This window comes from Stegostoma tigrinum, unplaced genomic scaffold (assembly GCF_030684315.1).
Source record: "Stegostoma tigrinum isolate sSteTig4 unplaced genomic scaffold, sSteTig4.hap1 scaffold_159, whole genome shotgun sequence".
Taxonomy (NCBI): Eukaryota; Metazoa; Chordata; class Chondrichthyes; order Orectolobiformes; family Stegostomatidae; genus Stegostoma; species Stegostoma tigrinum.
Window position 1 is genome coordinate 332,501 of NW_026728100.1, and position 16,490 is coordinate 348,990.

The 16,490-nt window shown below is 44.9% G+C and overlaps 1 protein-coding gene across 5 annotated transcripts in view; it reads left to right on the forward strand.

Moving 5' to 3' along the window:
• Window positions 1–16,490, forward strand: part of LOC132207796 (complement C5-like) — a 186,707-nt gene that overhangs the window by 109,510 nt on the left and 60,707 nt on the right. For all 5 annotated transcript variants that reach the window (XR_009443836.1, XR_009443833.1, XR_009443834.1 and 2 more), the window contains 2 exons: window positions 10,632–10,841; window positions 14,427–14,588. The gene's annotated coding sequence lies outside the window, so the exon portion shown is untranslated. The remainder of the gene's footprint in view (window positions 1–10,631; window positions 10,842–14,426; window positions 14,589–16,490) is intronic.

Genomic DNA, 16,490 nt, shown 5'->3' on the forward strand with positions numbered 1-16,490 from the left:
ATAAATAGGGAGAGAAGTGGAGGCGGATCGAAGATAGGTGGAGAGGAGACAGACAGTTCAAAGAGGCGGGGATGGAACCACTGAAGAAGAGTGCAGGTGGGGAGTTAGAACATAGAGCAATACAGTGCAGAACAGGCCCTTCGATCCTTGATGTTGCGCTGACCTGTGAACTAATCGAAGCCCATCCCCCGACACTATCCCTTCATCATCCATATGCTTATCCAAGGACTGTTTAAATGCCCCTAATGTGGCTGATTTAACTACATTGGCAGGCAGGGCGTTCCATGCCCTTACCACTCTCTGAGGAAAGAACCTGCCTCTGACAGCTGTCTTAAATCTATCACCCCTCAATTTGTAGCTATGCCCCCTCAACCAGCTGATGTCATCGTCCTCGGAAAAAGACTCTCACTGTCCACCCTATCTAATCCTCTGATCATCTTTTATGTGTTTCTTGAATCCCCTCTTAGTCTTCTCCTCTCCAATGAGAACTGACCAAGCCCCTCAGCCTTTCTTCATAAGGCCTTTGCTCCAGACCAGGCAACATCCTGGTAAATCTACTCTGCACCTTTTCCAATGCTTCCACATCCTTCCTGTAATGGGGCGACCAGAACTGCACGCAATATTCCAAAATGAGACCGCACTAGCATTTTGTACAGTTGCAGTGTGACATCTTGGCTCCAGAACTCATTCCCTCTACCAATGAAACCTAACGCACTGTAAGCCCTCTTAACAGCACCATCAACCTGGGTGGCAACTTTCAGGGATCTATGTACATAGACACCAAGATCCCTCTGCACATCCACACTGCCCAGAATCTTTGCATTGACCCAGTATTCTGCCTTCCTATTATTCTTCCCAAAGTGAATCACCTCACATTTATCCACATTGAACTCCATTTGCCACCTTTCAGCCCAATTCTGCCGTTTATCCAAGTCTCCCTGCAACCTGCGACGTTCTTCCACACTGCCCACCACTCCACCAACTTCAGTGTCACCTGCAAACTGAGTAATCCATCCACCTGTGCCTGCATCCAAATCATTTATAAAAATGACAAACAGCAGTGGTCCCAAAACAAATCCTTGTGCACACCACGAGCGAATTGACTCCAGGCTGAATATTTTCCATCAACCACCACTAGTTGCCTTCTTACAGAAAGCCAGTTTCTCATCCAAACTGCTAAATGTCCCTCAATCCCATGCGTCCATATTTGCTCCAATAGCCGACCACGTGGAACCTTATCAAAGGCTTTCCTGAAGACCGTGTACACCACGTCAACGGCCCTTCCCTCGTCCACATGAATGGTCACCTTCTGAAAACTCAGTGAGGTTTGTGAGACACGACCTGCCCTTGACGAATCCATGTTGACGATCTCCAATCAAATTGGTGCTTGCTTGATGTTTAGAAATCCTAAATCTCTTCTCAACCTTTCCAAAACTTTTCCGACAACAGACGTAAGGCTCACTGGTCTATAATCACCTGGGTCATCTCTCCTGCCCTTCTTGAACAAGGGCACAACATTTGCAGCCCTCTGGTACTAAATCTGTAGAAAATGAGGACTCAAAGATCAAGGCCAAAGATCAAGAGGATAGGAGATGGTGGTGGGGCTTGATGTGGGAGGAGGGGATAGGAGGGAGAAAAGACAGGTTCGGGAGGCGGGAATGAGCTGGGCTGGTTTTGGGATGCAGTTGTGGGGAGGAGTGATTTTGAAGCTTGTGAAGTCCACATTGATAGCATTGGGCTGCAGGGTTCCCAAGCAGAATATGAAGTGCCCTTCCTGCAACCTTCGGGTGGCATCATTGCGGCACTGCAGGAGGCCCAGCATGGACATGTCATCTGAGGACTGCGAGGGGGAGTTGTTTAGTGTGAAGTGAGCATAGGTGATGTGCAAAGCGGTCCCCAAGCCTCCGCTTGGTTTCTTTGATGTTGAGGAGGCCACAATGGGAACAGCGGATGCAGCTACCACATTAGTGGCGCCGATACAGTCATCAATGTAACGGAGGAAGAGGTGGGGTTTAGGGCCAGTGTAGGTATGGAAGAGGGATCGTTCCATGTAACCTACAAAGAGGCAGGCATAGCTTGGGCCCATGGGGATACCCTGGCCACCCACTTTGTCTGTAGGAGGTGGGAGGATTTGAAAGAGAAGTTTTAGTTTTCAAGGACCGCAACTCCCCCCCCCCCCCCCCCCCCCCGCCCCCGACCCCCCGCAGTGGTCGAAAACACCCTCGAGCGGGTCACCCGCATTTCCCACAACTCACCCCTCACCCCTTCTGCCATCTGCACTCTGACCCCACCACCAAAGACATTTTTTCCCTCCCCACCCTTAGGTGACTCCCTTATGCACTCCACACTCCCCCCCAGCATCCCGTACACGCGGCACTTGTTCCTGCAACTGCAGGAAGTGCTTCACCTGCCTCGATACCTCCCCCCTCACCCCCATCCCAGGCCCCAAGAAGAAATTCCACATCAAGCAGATGTTCACCTGCACATCTGCTAATGTGATATTCTGTATTCGCTGTTCCCATTGTGGCCCCATCTACATCGGGGAAACCAAGCGGAGGCTTCGGGACCTTTGCAAGTCACCGATGCACGAAAGAACTGCACCTACCAGTCGCGAACCGTTTCACATCTCCCTCACAATACTCAGATTACATGTCCATCCTGGGTCTCCTGCAGTGCCACCTGAAGATTGCAGGAGCAGCGCCTCATATTCCGCTTGGGAACCCCGCAGCTCAGTGGTATCAATGTGGACTTCACAAGCTTCAAAATCTCCCCTCCTGCTCCCGCAACCCAAAACCAACCCACCTATTCCATCCTGCCACCTCAAGCCCCACCCCCACCTCCTACCGACTAACCTCTTCCCGCCCCCTTGACCTGTTCGTCCTATCTGGACTGCCCTGTCTGCTCCCTAACTTCCCACCTGCTCTCCATCCCTGCCTCTTTGACCTGTCTGTCTCCTGTCCACCTATCTTTTCCTTTATCCAACTTCTATCCGCCTCCCGCTCTCTCCCTATTTATTTCCGAACCCCCTCTCCCTCCCCCATTTCTGAAGAAGTGTCTAGGCCTGAAACGTCAGCCTTCCTGTTGCTCTGATGCTGCTTGGCCGGCTGTTTTCATCCAGCTCTGCACCTTGTTACCTCAGAAAGAAAATCTCAGTGGCCCTGACCAGTTTTTCAATTCCTCTCACAAGGGAAGTACCAGAGGGTTGGAGAACAGAATGTGGTTTGACTTATCAAGATAAATGCAAAACTATTCAATTCCACTGGAGGTTTGAGATGCAGTGTTGATGTTTGTTCTATGTAGTAGCCTGGCCTTAACTTGTCCTGTGGTGAGATGTAATTTGAGGGGGATGCTGTGCTTTTTTTTCTCGTTTTGGTACGGTATGTGTTACTTGACCTTGTCAGCCTATTTTATAGAGTCATAGTCGTACAGCGTGGAAATGGGCCCTTAGGTCCAACATAATCCCAAACTAAACTAGTCCCAACTGCCTCTTCGTGGCCCATATCCCTCCAGCCTTGTCCTATTTATTAACCTCGATCAGGTCACCTTTCATCCCCCTTTGCTCCAGTGAAAAAAGTTCCAGCTGACCCAACCTTCCTTTATCACTGAAACCTTCCATGCTCAGCAACGATCTGGTAAATTTCTTCTGTGCCCACTCTTGCTTAAAAATATCCTTCCTATAATAGGGCAACTGTAAATTTGTACTGTAGAAATCTTCAAGACTAGAAAAACATAAAAGCAAACAAACCAGGAAATGAAGGGATCAAATTGTAGTTCAGGAAGTGGAAAAATGGAAGTGGCTTGAGTGCAGCATGTTCTGGACTAACATGCACTGTAGTTCTGAAAGGGCATTTCACCGGTGTGAGTGGAAAGTTGTAGATGAAATAGTGACTTGAATCTTCATATATGCTCTCTGTCCAATTGATGTTGGAAACTCCTTCATGTTTCTAATGACGAATCCCAGGGATCGCTGCTGTTGTCTAGCTGATAGCCAGCCTTCAAACTGTTTCAAAGAGGAAAAGAACAAAGAAAATTACAGCACAGGAACAGGCCCTTTGGCCCTCCAAGCTTGCGCCATTCCAGATCCTTTATGTAAACCTGTCGCCTATTTTCCAAGGATCTGTTCCCTTTGCTCCCTGCCCATTCATGTTTCTGTCTAGATACATCTTAAATGACGCTATTGTGCCGCCTCGAACGCCTGCGTTGACAACGCGTTTGAGGCACCCACGACTCTCTGCATAAAGAACTTTCCACTCATATGCCTTAAACTTTTCCCCTCTCACCTTGAAATTGTGACGTCTAGTAATTGAGTCCCCCCACTCTGAGATAGAAAGCTTCTTGCTATCCACCCTGTCTATACCTCTCATGATTTTGTCGACATCAATCAGGTCCCCCCCTTCAATCTCCGTCTTTCTCATGTAAATAATCCCAATGTACTCAACCTCTGTTCAGAGCGAGTGCCCTCCATACCAGGTAACATCCTGGTGAACCTCCTCTGCACCATCTCCAAAGCATTCACGTCCTATTGGTAATGTGGCGACCAGAACTGTACGCCATATTCCAAATGTGAACCCAAGTCCCATAAAACTGTAACATGACGTGCCAACTGTTATACTTGGTACCCCGTCTGATGAATGAAAGCATGCCGTATGCCTTCTTGACCACTCTATTGACCTGCGTTGCCACCGTCTGGGTGCAATGGACCTGAACACCCAGATCTCTCTGTGCATCCATTTTCCCCAGGGCTTTTCCATTTCCCGTACAGTTCGCTCTTGAATTGGATCTTCCAAAATGCATCACCTCGCATTTACCCGGATTGAACTCCATCTGCCATTTCTCCTCCTAACTCTCCAATCTGTCTATATTCTGCATTCTCCAACAGTCCCCTTCGCGATCCGCGACTATCTGTTTCGCATCGGTTTTGCACAAAACTAGATTTTTGTTCTATTTTTGCAAGTGAATTGTTTCAAATTAGTTGCTGTTCTTTGTAAATCACAATCATGAATGCACATCCAAGCAGTGGGGAGAGGGGGAGAATGGATTTTTTGACGTCATGAAGTCTGAGATTTGTTATAATCCGCAAATATTGTCATGATAATTTTTAAAATTCACGAGCATGTCATTGATGTTGCTTTCTTGGGCTGCATTTGCTATCCATCCAGAATTGCTGTTGAGAAGGTTGTGGAGAATTGGCCTGTTGAATAGCTGCAATGCACGTGGTATGAATATATTAATGAAACACTGAGGACAGGAGATGAATTGCTTTTACTCAGTGGAAATGAAGTAACAGTCATACAGTTCCAGATCCAGGATTCTGCTGATTTTGACAGGGAACATGCAGATTCTGGAGCTGCTGTTTAAATATTTTTGGGTGGTAGGGTTCACACAATTATCAGGTACTGTGGAAGGAGTTTGATGAATTGGTGCATTGTCTCGTTGTAACTCCCCATCTCAAACAACAGTTCATTCTCGATCCATTGTTAATTGTAAATTTTCAGTTCGACCGAAAGGAAAAACAGTATTGAGGGATATGGACCAAAGGCAATATGGAGGTAGGCCGCAATTAAGTTATAATCTCATTGGATGGTAGAAAGTGTTTGAAGGGTTGAATGGCCTACCTGTTTTCCTATATCCTTACGTAAGAAGGGGGATCAATCAGTGGGATGATTTGACTGCATTGCTGTCGTTTATCGATAGTGTTGTCGGAGTCGCACTCGTTCAGCTGAGTGAAGAGTATTTCATTGACACCCGGATTTGGAGTTTATCGGCAGTGGACAGATGTTGAGAAGTCCAAAGTGAGTTACTTGCTGTAGAATCTATTGTCTCTGATCTCCGGTTCCAGTCACATTGATTAACATAGATCCAAGAACACTTCAGCAGAGGAACAGGCCCTTTGGCATGCAATGTTGTGCTAAACATGATGCCAAATTTAGCTAAAGCCTTCTGAATGTCCTTGATTCATATCCCTACATTCCTTGTATATTCATGTACGTATATAAAAGTGTCTTAAACGGCCCTATTGTATCTGCTTCCACAGCCTCCCCGGCAGTGCTTTTCAGACTCCTACCACTCTCTGTATATAAGAATTGTCTCTGACATCTCCTTTGAACTTTCCTGCTCTCACCTTAAATACATGCCCCCAGTTTTAGACATTTCAAATCTGGGAGAAGGGTTACAGTCAGAATCTGTCCATGCATGTCACAAATTTGTAAACCTCTATCAAGTCTTCCCTCAACCTCTGCCACTACAGAGAAAACAGTCTGAGTCTTTCCAGCCTCTCCTTTCTAGCTCAAGCCCTCAAATCCAGGCAACCTCTTTTGCACCCTATTCAAAACCTCCACGTCCTTCCTGTAACATGACGACCAGAATTGGATACAATTCTTCAGAGTGCAATACTTAAGGCCTAACCAAAGTGTTCTAAAGCTGGAACATGACATCCTGATTCTTGTGCTCGATTCCCGAACTAACAAAGGCAAGCATGCCATGCGTCTTCTTTGCCACTCTATCAACTTGTGTGGCCCCTTTCGGGGAGCGATGAACTGAATCCCAAGATCCCTGTATACACAAATGCTGCTCAGGGTCCTGCCATTAACTGTATATTTTTCCTTAACATTTAATTTCCCAAAGTGGAGCACTTCACACTTAATGGATTAAAATTCACTTGCCATTTCTGCAACGGATCTGTATCCTTCTGTATCCTTTTATGACTTTCTACCCTCACTACCACTCTACCAATCATTCTATCGTCTAAAAACTTACTAACCCATCCATCTATCTTGTCACCTCAGTCATTTTATATATATACCACAACAGCAGAGGTCCCCGTACAGATCCCTGCAGAACACAATAGTCCTGGATCTGCAGCCTAAAAAGCACGTTTCCACCACCACCCTCTGCCTTCTCTGGGCAAGCCAGTTGTGAATCCAAGCAGATAAGTGACCACGGACCCCATGGATCTTAATCTTCTGGATGATCCTACGGTGAAGCACCTTGTTGAAAGCCTTGCTAACATCCATGTCAACAATATCCACCACTCTACCTTCAATGATCACATTAGTTACCTCCTCAAAAAATTCAATCAAGTTAGTTAGACATGACCTGCCCTGCACAAAGCCATGCTGACTGTCCCTAATTGGGCAATGCTGTTCCAAATACAGGTAAATACAATCCCTAAGAATTCTCTCCAATAGCTTCCCAATGAACGATGAGAGACTCTCTAGTCTATAGTTTCCTGGATTGATCCTATTTACCTTCTTGAACAGAAGAAGAACATTTAGCAACTTGCTGGTCCTCCAGTACCCCTCCAGTGGCTACCAAGGATACAAAGATATTGCTGAATGCCCCGACAATCTCCTCTCTCACCTCGCTCAAAATCCTTGAGTAGATACCATTGGGTCCTGAGGACTTATCCACCTTAACGCTCTTTCTTGATCTCAAAATGCTGTTGTCATATGAGCATGCTCCACACAAATCCCACTATCCTCCACACCCTTCGCCTGAGTGAATAGTGATGCACAGTCCTCATTTCGGATCTTGCTCATATCCTCTGCTTCCGTACACAAGTTCCCTCCTTTATCCTGAATGGTCCTACTTTCTCACTATTTATCCCCTTGTTTTTGATGTATGCATCGAATGCCTTGGGATTTCCTTTAACCCTCCTTGCCAAGGTCATTTCATCACCCTTTCTTTTTCTGCTTTCTTTATGTCGGCCCTGTTCGATTTTAGCTTCCAAAACCTGACATATTTCTGTTTTTTGCCCATTTGACTAACTTCACAACCTCCCCAATTATCCAAGGGTCTTTTACCTTGCCATCCTTGTCCTTCCTCCTTCCTGATCCTAAACTCATAAGCAGGCCTTTAAACAATTCCCATGTGGCAAATGTGACAGCTCCCCACAATTAACACTCCCCAGCTCCTACCTAAAATTGATATAATTTACTCTCCCCCAAGGTCCTGACTTATCCTTCTTCATAGCAATCTTAAAATTGAAGGAGTTGTGATCACTATTTCCAAAATGCTTTCCCACCCTTCTCACCAGTTACCTGACCAGGACAAAGTCCAGCATGGCCCATCTTCTATCCATATACTGTGTCAAGAAACTCTCTTGGATAGACTTAACAAATTCGGCCTCATTTAAACTCTTGTTGTAAGGGAGTCCCAGTCAATACCGTGGAGGTTAAATTCACTGACTGTGGCAACTCTGAGTTAGTGCATCATTTCACGAGCTGCCTGCATATTTGTTCCTCAGTGTGTCAGTGGCAACAGGGGAGCAGGCTATTAGTTTAATCTGATCAGAGTGATTGTGTCTATCTTATTTTTGAATGCTACCTATATTGCCTCAGTGGGCAAGCCCTCCAGAATGTCCTTTCTGGGTGCAGATGTCACATTTCCCACAGGTTATGAGAGCACCTCCTTCTTTTACCTTCCCCTCTATCTTCTCGAAAACAATGAAACCCTGGAACATTGAGCAACCAGTCCGGTCTCTGTCTCAACCAAACCCATGTAATGGCCTCAACATCAGAGTCCCATGTACTGATCCAGGCTCTAAGCTCATTTGCCTGAGCTATAATACTCCTTGCAGTGAAAGAAACATAGGTCAGCTTGTTTGTGCCATCATGTTCATGTACCTGTGTCTGACTGCCATTCTTTTCTGATTTATTGGTCCTAACATGTACCTGCTATCAATTCATCGACTTGCTGACCTGCTGCTCTCGTTTCCAGCTGCCTGCCAGCCTTTAAATCATCCTAAGTAGCACTAGCAAACCTCCGTGTGAAGATATTTGTTCCCGTTCAGTTCAGGTGCAACCCATTCCTCTTACACAGGTCACCCCTTGCCGAAGAAGTGGACCCAGTTATCCATGAACTTGAAACCCTGGCCCCTGTACCAGCTCCTTAACCATGCATTCATCTCACCTATCTTTGTATAATTTAGCTCACGAACATGTGGCTCTGGTAGTAACCCAGTAACTATTACCCTCTAGGTCCTGCCTTTCAGCCTCTTTGCTAACTCCTTGTACAGAGTCCACAGGATCACATCCCTCTTTCTTCCTACGTCATTGGTACCAATGTGGACAATGGCCTCTGGCTGCTCACCCTCCCCCTTAAGAATTTGTTGCAACCACTCAGAGATGTCCTTGACCTTTGCACCAGGGAAGCAACACACAGCCCTGCTGTCTCAAATGTGGCGACAGACACCATGCCCCCAACGAATGAGCCTCCAACCACAATCACTCACTTGGATTTGCCTGACCCTGTTCCACAGCAGGGCGGTTTGTACCACGGACCTGGCTCCTGCTGATTAGATAACTGACCCAGTTTAGTTTTAGATCAGTGTTAACCTTGATGAAGTGGATAGCCAAGCACCTCAGTAGTCCACAATACAGGAGAATGAAATTCTTAAGCTCACGGATTCTGTGACAGTCAAAGAGAAGCAGTGAATTTTTCTAACCTCATTTCCAACACCTGGCGCATAGCCTTGCATGGCTTGGATAGCACTTGTACATTTAAAAATAAATGTAAGGATGATGTTCAGGTAAGGACATGGAATTTTGTGATATGGTCATATTCTCTCTTGTTGGAGCTGATTGCTGCTTAGCACTTGTGTGGTGCAAATGTTACTTATCGTTTATCAGGCCCAGCCTGATCGTTGTCCAAGTCTCACTGTATTTTCTCATTGTTGATTTCACTGTTGGAAAAGTCATGAATTCTGCTGGACACCTGGACAATATTCAATGAACATTCATGTCTCCAATTTGGTTCAAATGAAGACATGACTTCAACCAGTGCAGGTATCCAATGAATGCCACTGACTCAATTTTCTATTCCTCTGCTTCACACCACATTCAATCAGAAGTTGGCTTGGTGGAAATGACAGATTGCACTTTCCTTCCTTTTCAAGCTCAGGATCGCTGATCATATTTGTGGTAACTCCTGAATGAGGTTACGAGAAGTGTGGCATGACGAAAAGTAAACTGAACCTTAGTGTGCAGCTGTTTGACAGCACTGTCATCCAGATGTTGCATTACTTTGCTGATGATTGAGAATACATTGAGGCCATAATTGGTCAGCACAATTTGTCTGACTATTACATGATAGGTCATCTTTCTCTGAAATGTGAGTGTCGCAAGTGTTTAAAAATGTACTGGATAACATTTACTGTTGGTGTGCTGACCTTGGGGCACATTGTTCCAATACAGTTTGTCGGATGCTGCCAGGTGCCATGGCATTTGCAGTATCCAGAACATTCAGTCTTGTCATTGCATGAAATAACTTGAATTGCGTGTAAGTAAAGATCTGTGATGCCTCCTCAGGATGAGGGCAAGAAGATCATCCAGACTGATGCGATGAATGGTTTCATCTGCCTCTTCACCTTTTGTTCGTAACATCTTGTAATAACTGCCATGTAGCCTGATGAGAAACTAAAGCTCACCTTGATTCATTTGCATTCGAAGGTGCCTATTTTTCCCAAACAAAAGGACCCATCACTGAGCGGGAAGTATGGAGAATGTTATAGACATCAGTGGTGAGACAATGGTGGATCTTGACCAGAAAACCATTCTTGTGTTGGTGAAATGCAAACAAAAATCTATATGATGTAAACTTTATTCTCAGCTAATCCCTTTCTCAAATGACAGATTCTGATGTCGGTAACTGGAAAGCCTCCATTGTTGGAGGACGAGAAGCCATATCCAATTGAAGCAGCATAGGCTTCTGCGATGACTGTGGAAACCACTGCTTATGCCTTGCTTCAAGCGTTGTCAAGGAACGATGTTGACTATGCAACACCGATTGCGAGGTGGCCAACGATGCAACAGAACTATGGTGGTGGATTTCACTCGATGCAGGTAAATGCTTGAGATCACAACAGCAGGCATTCAGATATTTCCATTGATCATGTTACTAACTGGTGGTTGTTGCAGTTTGCAATCAAACTGGACACTGCATTTTCATCTGCAGGTTTGGTGCATTGGCACAAATACCAGTTCTTCAATGGTGTTAATCCTTGGTTAAATTCTTACATGCACTTTGACTGTGCATCACTTTTCCTTTTGGCATTGTCCTTGAAAAGTACCTGTTTCTGTAAACCTTCACTTGCTTGTCACAGGATCATTGAGGGACAGCATAATAGAGTGCCATGGCAATGGAACAGACCCTTCAGCAAATTGTATGTGCCCTCACAAGATGCAAGTCCCGAACTATTCTCATCACATTTCCCAGCACTCGACCCAGAGCCTTGTTTGCCTTGGCATCGCAAATGCCCAATCACAGACTTGTTAAATGTTATCATGCTTTCTGCCTCTACCACCCACACAGTCGGTGCGTTCCACATTCTCACCACAGTTTGGGTGCAAAAACAAGTAAGTTTCCTCAAGAGATAGTAGGAACTTGCCAATGCTGGAGAATCTGAGAGAGCAAGGTGTCGAACTGGATGAACACAGCGGGCCGAGCAGCATCAGAGAAGCAAGAAAGCTGACGTTTCAGATCGAGACCCTTCTTCAAAAATGGGGGAGGAGAAGGGGATTCTGTAAAAAATAGGGAGAAGTGCGGAGGCAGATAGAAGATGGATAAAAGAGAAGATAGGTGAACTGTCCCGTGCTGTCCACTCACTGTCCCCTGCTCCAGAATCATAGAATCAGAGAATTGTACAGAATTGAACAAGCACTTCATTCCATTGTGTCTGTAACCACTGAAGCCACACTAAGTTGACATTCGGCTCATGTTCTAGCAATAGGCCCGTTGCCTTGAATGTTATTTCATTTTAAGTGCTGTACCAACCCTTTTTCTTTCATGTGAAAAGATTATCCACCTCAACTGAAGTCCCAGACAATGAATTCCAACCCCCCAGCACCTTCTGGGTGTCTTTTCTTTCCTGAAATTCCTTCTGAGCTTTTAGCTTAAATGTATGTATCTCTTCCTCTACCACCACCGCCCCCCGACCGACCCCATTATGGACCTTCTTTTTACCTCGCCCCTACCCATATTAATCGAAACAATTTTTTCAGGACCTCCTTCAACCTTCTCTACTCGAAAGAAAACAAGCCAACCTTATCCAGATAAAACAGTGATGCTAGATACAATGGGAACTGCAGATGCTGGAGAATCTATGAGAACAGTGTGGAGCTGGCTGAACGCAACAGGCCAAGCAGCATCTCGGGAGCACAAAAGCTGATGTTTCAGGCCTAGACCTTTAATCAGAGATCGGCAACAGTGATGCTGCCTGGCCTGCAGTGTTCCCCCAGCTCCACACTGTGTGATCTCAGACTCCAGCATTAGCAGTTATTGCTAACGCAAACTTATCCAGACTCTCCATCGAGTTAAAATGCTTCACCCCCTCAGAACATCCTGATGAATGTCCTCCACACATGCTCAAATGCAAACACCTCCTTTCTATAATGGAGAGACCAGAACTGCACTGAGCACTTCAGCTGGGGCCTAACCAAAGTCCTGTACAGCTCTTGAGCCATGTGCTTTCTGAACTGTCCTTTTAAGCTGCCATTCCATGTTCAGGAATCTGTGGACAAGCACCCCAAGATCACACCATTCCTCTGATCTTCCTAGTGTCCTGGCATTTCTTTGAATGATTCCTTGCCTTGTTAGTTTGTCCAAATTGCCTTATTGATCAGGGTTAACATTCCATCTACTGTTGACCTGCCCATTTGACCAATCTGTAACTTTGGATTCAACTTGCTGTATTTTCCTGGACCCCCCGAGCTTTACCTTCTTTGCCACGCTCCCATTTGGGACCCTGTCCAAGTCTTTGCTGAAATCTATTTTCATTACATCAACTCCCATCTGCACACTCCGTCACCTCTTTGAAAGAATCATCTAAGTTTGTGAGGCGTGACCTCCCTCTGACAAAGCTATGCTGACAGTCGCTGATCAGACCCCACTTCTTGAAATGGAAATTAAGTCTGCCGTTCAGAATTTTCTCCAATATTTTCCTCTCTACTGATGTGATACTCACCGGTCTGTAATACTCTGCTTTATGTTTGTCACGCATTTTGATAAGTGGAACTATGTTACCTGTTCTCCAGTCCTTTGGTACTTTTGAAATCTCTGTATGAGGGCGAGTGGAATGTTTTCTCTCATCTCCCTGGGCATCGTGGCATACACGTCATCCAAACCTGGGATTTGTCCAATTTTAAATTCACCAAAACACCTAACATTTCCCCAGTCTCTGTTAATTCTGTCCGAGAATTGTGTGCTCCTTCTCACATGTAAAAGCTGATGTGAAATTCTCGTTTAACACCTGACATTGCCCTCCAGTTCAAACCATTCATTTGCCTCTTCATCCCTAATGAGACCTGGTTTTCCCTGGGTTTTCTCTTTCCCTCTGAGACACTTGTAGAAGATTTTGAGATTCTCCCTCATCCTAATCTTGGTCACCAGCGTTCTGTTGCCCTGTATTTGTTCTCTGAATTGCTATGACGAGATGCCCCTGCACACTATACATCATCATCATGGTGGTTTCTCGCAGATATGGATGACACTCTCCCACTCTCAGGCTGAATTGATCGCCGGCTGTACAGACCAATGCAGCTGCCGTCGGCTCTGTTGCACTCGGGGCAGAAGGCAGTCGTGGGAAGGGGTGAGGGAGGTGTTGGTGTGGCTGCATGGCTTCCGCTGCTTCCAAAGGCAAGCCTCAAAGTGTTTGATGCCTTCCCAGGTGCTCTTCAGGCTTTGGGCCGTCTGAGACCGGCGATTCCCAGGTGTCTGCAGGAATGTCGCACTTCACCATTGAGGACTTGAGTTTATCACCGAGTGCTTCCTCTGCACATCTGGGTCTCGCCTGCTTTTTTGAAGCTGGGATGAGAACATGCGGAGAGTCTCGTGTCAGTCATACAGATGAAGTGTCCAGCCCATTGTAGCTGATTGAGGATGGTCAGTGCCTCAGTGCAGGGGATGTTGGCCTGGTTGACGTTAGTGCGTCTCCTGGGACTCTTGTTCCCTTGATGACTGTTATACACCTCCCTTTTCCTTTTTATCTGGTCAAAGAACAAAGAAAATTACAGCACAGGAACAGGCGCTTCGGCCCTCCAAGCCTGCGCCAGATCCTATTGAAAGTAGCGTGTTGATGCATTTGTGTAATGATTGTGTTTTGTTTGAGCCCTGACACTCAAAGCAGTGTAAGAATGTCTTTGTGCAGCAGGCAAGGTGTCATGAGATTGAGCCTTCATACACTTGCAAGATGTTGAAAATTTGCCATTATTTATTAAAACACTGATAAATTTCCATGATCAACATTTCTGTTACACTGCAATGATTATCCCGTGGCATGTAAAATCAGAAAGATACGATAAAATGAGACTGGGTCATGCCCTAGTCTTGCGGAGTTGGGTCAGCATGCAGGGAGAATGTTTGCATTTCATGCATGTGGAAGTACTGAAATATTTCCATGAATCTAAAAGTCACTTTTCCCTTCATTGAAGGACACAATCATTGCCTTGGAAGCTTCATCATGATACGACATTGCATTTCTGAAGAGGGAAGAAGAAATCAACATGCAAATTCAATTCCATGGTTTTGGACGTCCCATTGAGAACACGATTCATGTGCGCCGGCATAATGCTCTGACCGAGAAAGAATTGAAGGTGAGTTTGTAGTTTGGAAGATCGCAGCAATTTATGCATCAACTTGTTCATCAATAATGTTCCATTGCTTTCAAACTGCATTTTCCACTCTGCAAGATAATAACTGTTAGAACAAGCAACAGGATGGGTAGATGGGCTTTGGGGAATGCAATGGCACAAAACCCAATCCATTCGACAACATATTTCAGATATGTCGACAAATTAAATATTCCAGCAGAGGGATAAAACAAGGAAGATGAGAGTGAGGAGGCAAGAGTTCTGATGACAAAAGAACACGAACTTACCTTTATCCATTTGAGCAAAAAAGCAGGCACACAAACAAATAATCAGCTAACAATGCACATGTGCAACATAGGCTACAGGGGGACGAAGAATGCCGAATTGTTGTCATGCGTATTGCTGAAAGGGTGATTGAAACAGATTCTGTGGTAAATTTGAAGAAATACAGATAATGCATCTCAGGATGTTGGAGAAAGAACATTTATTGACTGAGGCAAATTGTATTGCCCTTTTCAGGAGTTATTTGGGTCATAATGAATTGAAAGACTTTCGTCTGTGCTGAAAGCTTTAGCTTAGTTGCAGCTGGATCACAATTTCTGTTCCTGGTAGTATTTAGCAAACTATTAAAAGTGAATGTCACTGCACAGAATTCCAAACATGACTGCAATCAGTAGAGAAAATATCCAGGGGGTGTGATGAGTTGTATCCTCTCATGTTGAACAATGCAGCTACAGATACAATGGAGGCACTGATGATAATCTTCCAAGAATCCTTAGATTGTGGAAAATTCTCAGAGGATTGAAAGATTGTGAACATAACACCATTATTACAAAGATAGTTGGACAAAATAGTAAGCAAGTGTTGCCAATTTAGGTCAACCTGGGTAGATGTTCATGCCGGCAATGAAAGATGAAATAACAGGGTACTGAGTGTGCTATAACATCCTACAGAGTTAACATCCTTTCATAACGGGGAAATAATACTTGACAAACTTGCTACAGTGCTTTGAGAAGGAAACAAACATTACTGATGAAGGACCACCAGTTGACATTGAGATTTCAACAAAGCATTTGATAAGCTACAGCTCGTAAGGTGTCTCAAAAGAAAAGAGCCCATGTGTTCAAGGGTAGTATGTTCGGATGGACGGAGGACTGCATCGTAAATAGAAGTAGAGACGTAGCAGCAGGATGGTAACTCACAAGTCATGTACGGCCACAGAGCGAGTGCTGCGGAGGCCGTACACCTCATGTTGACTGGGTTGATTTCGGAAATGGCGGAGGGGATTGCTATGCTTAGGAAAGTTGGGCTACATTCATTGGAGTTTATAAGATTGAAAAAAACTTATTTTTTCGACATTTAAGATTCTTAAGAGGCTTGATAGTGTATATCCGTAGAGATTACTCCCATTTGTGAAAGATTTTACGACCAGAGGCCACATTTTCAAATTGGTTGCCTATTAATTCAGGGAAGAATTACTTCTTTCAGGTTGTAGCAATCTATTGAACACTTTAGCCAAGAAGATTTTCGAGGTAATGCCATTAATCATATGCTAGGTTGTAACGGCCAGGTTAATTTTTAAATCAAGAAACAATGATAATGAGAAAAGGGTCTAGGCCTGAAACGTCAGCTTTTGTGCTCCTGAGATGCTGCTTGGCCTGCTGTGTTCATCCAGCCTCACATTTTATTATATGCATTGATTGTAATTTCCCAAAAAGGTTTAGATTCTAGAGAAGCATCTGAGGGCTGGAAAAATGCCGATGTGACGTCCCTATTTAAAAAGGAGAGAGGCAAAAAGAAGATAACTACAATCGAAACAGCCTGGCATCTATTGTTGGAAATATGTGGCAATCAACTATGAAGAAAATAATAGCAGAACATTTGGAAAATCAGAATCTAATCAAA